This window comes from Miniopterus schreibersii, assembly GCF_964146895.1.
Source record: "Miniopterus schreibersii genome assembly, chromosome: 12".
Lineage (NCBI taxonomy): Eukaryota > Metazoa > Chordata > Mammalia > Chiroptera > Miniopteridae > Miniopterus > Miniopterus schreibersii.
Window position 1 is genome coordinate 66,523,996 of NC_138112.1, and position 10,716 is coordinate 66,534,711.

Genomic DNA, 10,716 nt, shown 5'->3' on the forward strand with positions numbered 1-10,716 from the left:
CTCATTCATACTAAAGTGCAAATGACTGAGATGTCAACCGTTGCTCTGATAGGAGAACGGAAAGAAGAGCAAACTGCTCAAATAATGTGAAGAAATGGAAAAAAAAACCACAAGGAAACTTTGGGTCTAAGCTATGAGGTGAGGCAGAAATGATGTGGGTAAATCCCAGGATTTAAAACCCCAGACTATCAGGTTTTATTCCTAGCAAAATGTCATCGTGTCAAATGTAAGAAGACAGAAATTATGCAACACCAGAATATGGGAAAACTTCCTCAGATGGCCTGTTTCTTAAAATCTCAACACCTAGCAAGGCAGAGAAAACACAGAAACTTTATTGAAAGGCAATCTGTGATCCAGATATCAGGCTTTCAGTACCTTAACTTATGTGGAATGACATCCAGCGTGCATAATTTTGAAAGGAAATGCTGTTGGCAGTACAAATGGAGAGGCCGCCTCTGGGTATGGAGAAGGTGGACAATCCAAAGGAAAAAGGCTTTCCGAGAATTCCCCCTTGATTCCTGTTATCAGATTAACTCAGCGTAGAGAGTATTTAAGCGAAGCAATCTACAGATTGAGATGGTAAACTAAACGAGGCGTGTTTACGGGAGGACAGGCGAGTTAACGCGGCTGGAGCGCAGCCTGTGGGGGTGCGTGGCGGGAAGTAGGCGTTAAGAAGCTAGATTGGGGCTAACTTATTGCAGAAGTGAATGTCATGCTATAGTCTCAGGCTTCCACGCCGTCAGTGATGCCTACCTAAGCTTTAATTGTCGAAGATGGAGAAAAATGAGGCCATAATGTAAATATATGATTATATCCAAAGGATTGTCACATTTTTCCCCATGTGAAGGTGCTTCTCAGCTCCCTGGCCAGGGCACCCGGGGCATGGTTGGCGCTTCTAAATGGAAAAAAAATGACAACGAAATTATTTTGTGTGTGAGATGATGGGTTCCGTTTGAGATCTATTTAATTTGAGGTGCTTTGGGATCACCGGAGTCAAAACCTCCTATAAGAACTTTGGAATACGAGCCTAGAGCTAGAAAGGTGTAGGATAAAACTTCAGCGTTAGGATTGCTGTAAACTGAGAGGCGGTTGGCAGAGCTATCGCTATCGATGATGTTGCCTGTGGAGAAACTGTAGAGCCATAACTGAAACAGTGAAGGGACGGAACAGCAGCCCTGGCAAATTATGGCCCGAGTGAATGGCAGGTCAAAAATCAAATTTCTGAGATTAGGAACTGGTGGCCGAGCTCTGAAACAGGGAGCTGAAGTCCCAGCTAAAGGCCTTCGAACTCAGCATTTAAGAAAGAAATGGTTTTGGCCAAGAGGAAGCACACACGCACACACACCCCTCCACCCCTCTAATTCTTAATTCTCCTCTGAACAAAGTGAAAGAGAGAAAGAAACGGCCCATGAGTTAAATATATAAGAATGTGTAGTTTTCTACTTAACTAGATAGAATTTAAACGGATAGGTATTCAACTCTGTACTAAATAATAATGCAATTTAGTTGAAGCAGAAAACTGTATGTTCTTAAAATTTAATTTAATTTTCCCCATCACCATTCATTCCCCACACCCTCTCCCACCTTCCCCGTCTCCCCCCACTGTGGCCCCTGTCCCGGGCTCCCTCCTTTCGTCTTGCCCGGCCTCCACGCCCCTGCCCCGCCCCTGCCCCCACCCGGGGCCGGGGCCTGCTCCCCTGGGCCCCTCTCTCTCGCCTGTCAGTGCAGCTCTTCGTTAGATCCCACAGGTGACTGAGACCGGGTGGTACCCGTGTTTCTCTGACCGGCTCACAGACACCGCTCCAGAGAGGACACCCAGGTGGCCAGCAGACATTTGAAAGACGCTCAATGTCAGCAGCCATCAGAGAGATGCAGGTTAAAACCACGGTGAGGCACCACATCCGTCAGGATGGCATCACAGTAAATCAACGAACAAGTGCCGGCGAGGGTGCGGAGAAAGGGGAGCCCTCGGGCACTGTTGGTGGGTGCAGATCGCACAGCCCCCGCGGAAAACAGTGTGGAGTTACCTGGAAAAAATTAAAAATGGAGCTGCCTTTTGACCCAGCGATTCCACTTCTGAGAATTTATCCAAGGAAACCCGAAACACAGATTCGAAAGAGTACCTGCTCCCCTATGTTCACTGCAGCGTTATTTACAATATGCCAAGGTCTGGAAGCAGCCCAAGTGCCCACCAGTAGGTGAGTGGGTAAGACAGCTGTGGGGCATTCACACCTGGAACACTACTCGGCTGGAAAAAAGGAGGAATCTTTACCCTTTGCGACAACACGGATGGACCTGGACAACATTATGCTAAGTGATATATACGTTCTTATACGATCAATCTGTGATTTGGGATATATCTATTAATATAGCATTGTCTTTGGCTTTCAACCCAAGGAGGCAAAAAAGGAAGGAAGGAAGGAAGGAAGGAAGGAAGGAAGGGAGGAAGGGAGGAAGGGAGGAAGGGAGGAAGGGAGGAAGGGAGGAAGGGAGGAAGGGAGGAAGGGAGGAAGGGAGGAAGGGAGGAGGGAAGGAGGGAAGGAGGGAAGGAGGGAAGGAGGGAAGGAGGGAAGGAGGGAAGGAGGGAAGGAGGGAAGGAGGGAAGGAGGGAAGGAGGGAAGGAGGGAAGGAGGGAAGGAGGGAAGGAGGGAAGGAGGGAAGGAGGGAAGGAGGGAAGGAGGGAAGGAGGGAAGGAGGGAAGGAGGGAAGGGGAAGGGGAGGGGAGGGAAGGGAAGGGAAGGGAAGGGAAGGGAAGGGAAGGGAAGGGAAGGGAAGGGAAGGGAAGGGAAGGGAAGGGAAGGGAAGAAGGAGGAAGGGGGAAGGGAGGGGGAGGGGGGAGGGAGGGGGAGGGAAGGAGGGAGGGATGGGTGGGGGAGGGACAACTATAAAATATCAAAAGCACATGGTTTAATTTTTAAAATTGCACTGATAAAGATATTTCTATTATCATTCTTTCCAAAATTCTACCCAAAATTCTCTAGTTCTTTATTTTAGAGAGTATTAATGATCAATTTACTAACACCAAACTTGCCTCAGGTACGTGGAAGAATGGGACCCTTCTCCTACATCTTAAAAAACCATCATGACCTCAATCAAAGAGGAAAGTTTGGTGGTGAATGAAGAACTTCACTTTGTTCAAGAGGCTTCTTCGAAAATGCATATTAATTAAGTCCATCTCAGCATTTCCTTTCCCCCATTTCTCTAATAAAAATGTAAATGGATAAATATAGTTATTTCTTCTGTGTGGGGAGGTGAGCATTAATTTTTCTCAAGTTCAGTCTGGTCAGCCTAAGTTAAGGGATTCTTCCACATAAGAGAAAATTCGAAGATTGGGTACACATATTTCTGGAGTGGGATTAAGATTACTATGGATAGGGTGATATATACTCAAGGAAATCATGAAAATTGGCACAAATTATAAACAGTTCCATTGCCTGTGAAGGCCTCTCACCAGATTAGCTCTAAACACAATTTCTAATGTTTCTTTCTTACTACATATTGTTAAATTTTGCACAGCTTGCCTATAGTGAAGAAGGTATATTTAATATCCTTATGTTATTGAGACTACATGAATGAATGTCTCCTTGATTCTAGTTTTTCTAGAAAGTTCAGTTCCTAAGATATCACATCTTTTTGTCCACAATTTTACTTTATGGTTTTTCACACTGCGAATTTTAAAAACATTTTAGATATATTGTCTTGTTATAAAGCCTTTGTTATGTCCGTAAGGACTCTTCCCCATTTTTAAATTGTTTTCTTTGATCTCCATACCCAGCTCTCACTTTCTCCCTCCATGAGCAATTGTTCCATTGTATAAAATGTGCATTTTTTAAGTGTCCCCGAAATATGCATAGCATTCTATTGTAGGCATGTATCTGTAATTCATGTAAACCATACACACACACATACGCACACATACTTTCTCCTCTGAGCAGTAAGTTTTCAAACAAAAATATATTTATATTGGCTTTTATATTTACTTATCTAGTAACCTTTATAAATGCTATTTATTTCCTCATGTGGAGTTGACTTCCTGTCTCGTGTTTTTCCTTTTAGCCTGAAGGGCACACAGAGAGGACCCCTGGAGGTTGGTGTTGGGCCAGAAGCAAAGTCTGCTCTCAGACCAGCCACCTAGCAGGTCTGCTAGCAACAAATTCTCTCAGCTTTTATACGCCTGGGAATGTCTAATTTCTCCTTCATTTCTAAAGGTTGCTTTTACTTTTGCTGAATATAGAAATCATTTTTACATTCCCTTTTCGCCACTTTAAAGATAATGTTCCATTGTCTTCTGGCCTCTATGGTTTCTGGTAAGTCAGCTGTTAATGTTACTGAGGATCCCTTGCACATACTTGCTTTTCTCTTGCTACTTTAAAGATTTTGTCTTTGTAGGTGGCATTTCATAGTTTGACTTTGATGTGTCTAGATGTGGATCCCTTTGAGTTTATTTAACTTGGAATTTGTAGAGTTTCTTGGATTAATATTTTTTATCAAATTTGGAAAAATTTTGCCGACTATCTTCCCAAGTACTCTTTATTCTTCATATCCCTTTCTCTTTCCTCATCAGTTTCTCATTATGACTCTATTATTATTATGATGCTGAACAGTGTCCCACAGATCACTGAGATTCGGTTCATTTTCCTTCATTTCTTTTGTTTCTCTTCAACTTGGATCATCTTAATTAACCTAACTTCAAGTTTTTTAATTCTTTCTTCTGACAGCTCAAATCTGCTCGTGAGCCCCTCTCATGAATTTTTTTATTTTAGTTATTATACTTTTCAACTCAACCGAATTTCTATTTAGTTCTATTTTTATAATTTAAGTCTCTATTGATATTTTATCTTTAGTGAGATATTGTTGTCAGGCTTTTTCTTTGATTTTTAGATATAGTTTTCTTTAGCTTTTTGAATATATCTATAGTAGCTTATTTAATGTCAATGTATATTTGGTTTATCATCTGAGTTTCCTCTGGGAAATTTTCCATTAATGGCCTTTCCCCTTGTTTCTTTGTATGTCTTACAATTTTTTGATGAAAACTGGACATTCTAAATAATATAATAAGGCAACTTTGGAAATCTGACCCTGAGAGTTTTTATTAGAGTTCCGGTATTTGTTGTTGCTGTTTGTTTAGTGGTTTTCCTGGACTAATCTGAAAAGTCTATATTCCTCGTCATGTGCGGTCACTTTAACTTAGTGTTAAGCTAATAATTGGAGTGAGATCTATTTAAGTGGCTTGAACCTACGAGTTTCCCACCCCTTGCTGAAGGGGCATATAGGTATGTCAGGGCATGCTTTAACATCGGGGAAATTTAAAACTCTGCCTTAGCCTTTGCTTCCTGCGCACATGGAGCCTCAAGGGCAGCCAGGGATCAATGTCTCCTCGGGGCTTTCCTTGGCACGTGCACGTGTGCGATCTTCTAGATTTCCAGGAATGGGTCAGCTTTACAGAGCCCTGATGGGTATGTCATCCCCTAGACGCGTCTGTCTCAAGGATGTGTAGACAGCGCTGGTCTTGGGAGTGCTCAGGGGCCTGCGAGCCTGCGGCTGGGGACAGGGCTGCCCATCGGCCCGGTGGCGCCCGCGCGGCCTCACCGGCCTGGCCGCGCCCAGGCACAGGGGCAGAACAGGATGCTGGCACCGCCAGGAAGGGTGGCATCCCTGCCCGCCCGCCACTGTGCCCCCGCCCTGGGAGCCTGCGGGGGTCCCAGGGCGCCCGATGCCCGCGCGGGCTCCTGCGCAACGCCTCGGGCAGCCGCGCGCTCGGCCCAACTGCGCCCCGGCGGAGCCTCCGGGAAGCAGCGCCCCCCGCCGGCCCCGGGCCGCGCCGCAGCCCCCCGGGTCCACGCGTGAGTGTGTGGGGCCCGGCCAGGCTGCCCCTGGAGCCAGGAACAGAACTGCACCGGGCAGGGGAGGGCAGGGCAGGGGAGGGCAGGGCAGGGGGCAGGTGCTCCCAGCCACCCCTGGTCCCAGGGCTTCCCGAGCTTACAGTGGGGAGACCTCCAGTCAATACCTGGTGCTCCTTCTCACTCACTCCTTTCATCCCCCCTTCTTCCCATGCGTGTTCTCAGCCACCGACCCGTTTTGCACACGCAGCGCCCTCAGTGAAGGGGCACCGGCAGTTAACAGGCGGGAGCCTGAGGGCGCAGGGACTCGGGGATCCCAGGCCCCGGGAGCCGCAGTGGGAACCCCGGGTATCGCCTTCCACCTTCTGACCACATCCCTGTATTTATTCTTCATGGTTTAGAAGATGTGGGCTCGATTTTGCCGTAGAGAAGATATGAACAGAAACCCACTCTCTCTTCTCTCTTTTAAAAATGACTCTTTTATTTAGATATAGTTGGCATACAATCTTATATTGGTTCTGTTAGTTTCTGGTGTGCGACATGGTGAGTCAATATTTTTATACCTTACACCGTGACCACCCCGCTAATTCTGGCAATCACCTGTCACCCTGTAAACCTATCACAGTATTACTGACTATATTCCCCGCCCAAGAAACTCACATTCTTGATGGTCGATCTCCAAGAACAACGAGGTAAGAGCTTCTCTGATTGTACATTCCCTTTCCTAGCTGAGATCATAAGCGGTTTGGGAGAGTCTTGGTGGGTGATTAAATAAGGAAATTTTGGTGCCGCCACGTGGAACAGGCCAGTGAGAGCTCCCCGGCAGGAAGAGGCTCTTCTGGGAACCACTTCCTGCAGTTCCCATGGCCTGCCCAGAGAAATTCAGCTGGACCCTCCACATCGAAACCAGAGTTTGTTTTCTCTACCCAAGGATTCTTAGTATGTGCCACAAGTCCCATCCGGTCTATTTTTCCCCCCCTCGGACTCACTTGCTCTGGAGAATGGCTCTATTTGTGGTAACCTCCAGGGTTGCCCAAAATTAATTCAATAAGTGCTTTAAGGCTGACCTTCCAAACATATGTCACAGGACTCACATAAACAATTCTACCCATTTATACATAATGTAGTAACAAACCGAGAGAGAAATTCAATTTTATTTGCCAGATTAACTGAGCAAGGAGCTATCAAATTCCAACAAATTGCAAATACACCCAGACATGGCGACACTGTGTGAGATTTAACAGCAGCAAAGATGTACTATATGGGAAGGTACTTGCAAACATGAGTGCTTCAGTTGCGCTGGGCTCAGGAGGAGCAGCTGTGGGGCAGGTGCTGGCAGGCAAAGCTCAGTCCCCCAACCTGATGGAACCACAAAGATAGCAGCAGCCACTATGGTATCTGACTTACAGTCTCTGGACACCTTGCTGTGAGCGGGAGCACACTAGGATTGCTGCTGCTGTTACCTAGGAAGGAATCCCTGATGACCTAAACTCGAGGTAAAAATTCAAAAGAATGGCACTTAATAATCAACGAGCTTGTTTCTAACAAAATACAGAAAAGAGACCCCCAAAAAGTATCCAAAACTCTAGCAGGAGAGTAGACTCTGACAATTAACTAACTGGAGAAAGGTTGACGGGAAATTGGAAAGATTTGAACTTAAACCTCTGTTACTCATTCCATAACATTATGCTCCATTTTCTCTGTTTCATATGTCATAGGTACATCCATTTGGTAACCGACCCTTGAGAACTGATGGTTGATGTAAATTGGAGAAAAAAAAATAGTTTAAGTAAAGATTTCGAACCCTATACTGAACATCAATTCTCCTTGCACAGATGACTGTCCAGAGAGGCAGGGAAGGTTTGCCCATCTGCAGCAGAGTTCTGGGGTGGGGAGAAGCAAAGACACCTTCTCCTCAGTCTAGATGGGTGGTTTGACTCTGGGCATTATTCTATAAGCTTAACCTTCCCGATGATTCTATGTGCTCACTAATATCCTATTTGGCTCATTAATACCCAGATTAAATTCTGTTGTCTGCATCTGAGAAGCATAAGGACTCACAGAGTGTCTTTAAAGTTGGGGGATAAAATCTAATAGGACAGAAGTTTTAAGAGATCATTAGCTGTGTCTAGGAGAGTATATAAATGAATTGATTATAAAAATTTTTTCAGGGGATTATTTCATGGTGAAACATTAGAGGAAGCAAGAACAAATTCCTCAATGACTTACGTGCCTTATCTCGATGAGAAAATCATTGTGTCTATTTTTCTATATTTTCTTTTAGAAATAGATCCCGTTCACTCTCTCTAATAGCCATGCTATATGGTGGATAAGATGTCATCACCCCGCACTGTGTTGAAACAAGACACCAGAATGTTGGGGGTAAGGACTGAGTGCTACTTGAGTGGATAAAGGACCTTGATGTTGCAAGTTCCAATTTTTTTTTAAGGAGACATTGACTCCTCTACCTCAGCTACCCAATGGAAGAGAATTGATGGAATGAGTCCCAGCAATCCTACCTCTTTGATTTACATTTGTATATGTATGTCTATAAAGAGTTTGAAGTAAATCTGAGACTGTGGGTCCTAAAGAAAATGATGAGTTCAGGGGTTACAGTCAAGAGATAATTAAATCATAGGGCTTTGTGGACATTGAACATCTCACAGCATTGTGCTCCTGACATACATTCATCTCGGGGAAGGTAATATTCTGGACCACTGTTCCTACTCCTTCACCCTAACCAAACCAAGCATGCTACATCTTTCCCCAGCACACATCCTAATTAGTGGGGCCTTGAGTCAAATTTAAAACCCAAGACTAAGATAAATCATGGTTCAGGAAAGTGCCTAGGTAGGACCACTGGGGCCAAATGTTCGGATTTAGCAGGTTCTAGTTATGAGTAGTTCCTCCCATCATGTGGTGCTGAAAGTTGAAATTACTCTCAGAAGAAAACCATTGTCCCATCAACTGGTTGAGGGGGATGGAGATGATAGAACAATATCACAGGAAATAAATGGAATTGAGTGTAGGTGTGTAAGACCAAACAGGAGGAAGCAGAGGCAGAAGGGCCTGCGGAGACCACAGCTCCTCTCTCAGAGCCAGAGGACTCCAGGTGTGTGTCCTTCTGCCCTGGTCCAGAAATAAGCCCCTAAACACATTCATTTACCTGAAAGCAAGCACACCGCCACAAGTTGCTAAAAAACAAAACAAAAACACCCTCATGAATAATCTCTGTATGAGCTACATGTAGCAATTCCAAGTGCTTTTGTGACTGCTACCTTCCTCCATCACCTTGCCTTCTCCCGAGTTTTTTATTATTTCTAGGGCTGAACAGAGTAGTAGCAGGGACACTTATGATTCAGAAACATGGAAGCTGTCCTCCCTGCATGTCCTTTTATTACCCATTTTGTAACTCTCTTGAAATGTGATATGTCTGGGTCATTGATTATGACATTCCTATCTTACAGGCTGCCCAAGTAATAGTTGGTCTGATCCACTCTGCTCTGGGCTATATCTGGATTCAGTTATATGATATGCAAATTCAAGTACTTTTATTAACCTACAGGCCAATAGCCTTGCTATCAGGATACCCATTCTGGGCATTCTTTTTTGTGAGTAAATAAATTCTTTCATTTATTCAATAGATTCAATGACTGCTTCTGTGGCCAGGCAATGTGACAGAGATACCATCTGTGAAAATGTACAATCCCTGTAGTCAAGGAATCCTTATATCTAATGAAGATATTTCAAAGTGATAAATTTATTTATAAAATTCTTCCATACACAGATTCTATTTAGTTGAATGAACGTTGGGGCTAAGGAGTGGTAAATTTTCCAAAGGGCATTTTAGATTAGCTGCAAGTGATTGGTGACTATTCCCCTTACCTGTAAGGCCCCTGTTTGTCAATAAGACAGGCAAGCTGAGAGCCAGAGCTTAACTGCTGGGGCAATAGAAGAGACTTTTAAAATTAGTTCAGCAAAAGAACAGAGAGCAGGCTGCTAATGAATGTGGGACGATTCAATGGGCATTTCTAAGGGATTTGTATTGTCTTATAGCACAGGGTAAAATATTCCACCTCTCTCTGTTTTCCCAGACTTCTCAATAATAAATGCCTATATCACGAAAATATTTTTAGTTCACTCACTTGGAAAATATTTCTTGAATACCTAATGTGTGTCAGGCTCTGTTAAAGTGCTTCAGTTATACCAGTGAACAAAAGAGACCAAGATCCCTACCCTTGTAATAATTACCTTTTAGTGAAAGGTAATATGTTAAAAGATGAAAAGGACTGTGGGGGGGAAACAAAATGTAGAGGAGGGCAAGGAGGTCTGAGAAGAGAGCAGTTGCAACTTTTTATAGGATATTCAAGTTTCATTGAGAAAAAGCATTTACGCAGAGACTTGAAGGATGTGAAATGATAAGTCACAGGGATATCTGGAGGGAAGTGTGCAAGAAGGCTAGGCTGAGAGCAAGCCCGGGGGGTTTACTGAGCAACAAAGAGGCCAGTGGGGATGCACAAACTGAGCTACAAAAAGATTGGTAGGAAAAGACGTCAGCCATATGACAGGTGGTGTGTTAATCTAAGGACTTGTATCACCGCATGTACTGTTACTCTAAATAACACTGAGAGCCACTGCAGGGTGCTGAACAGAGGAATGACATGGTTTGACTTAAAGGTAAAAGCAAGGACCCTTCTTAAAATCTGTTTAAATTATTCAGATGAGAGACGATAGTGGCTCAAACCAGGAGGTAATAAAATGAAAAGTAATTGATTTAGGTATATTTTTATAATAGAGCCCAAAGGATTTTCTGATAGATTGGTATGGCATGTTCGAGGGCGTGAAAAATAAAGGAGACTCCAAAATATTGGGTCAG

General features: G+C 44.1%; 1 long non-coding RNA gene across 1 annotated transcript in view; it reads left to right on the forward strand.

Moving 5' to 3' along the window:
* Positions 1-9,301, forward strand: part of LOC308565425 — a 29,506-nt gene extending 20,205 nt beyond the window's left edge. The window contains exons 7-9 of the long non-coding RNA XR_014000039.1: positions 3,037-3,212; positions 4,057-4,138; positions 8,125-9,301. This is a non-coding gene — a long non-coding RNA (uncharacterized lncRNA). The remainder of the gene's footprint in view (positions 1-3,036; positions 3,213-4,056; positions 4,139-8,124) is intronic.
* Positions 9,302-10,716: the final 1,415 nt, after the last annotated feature.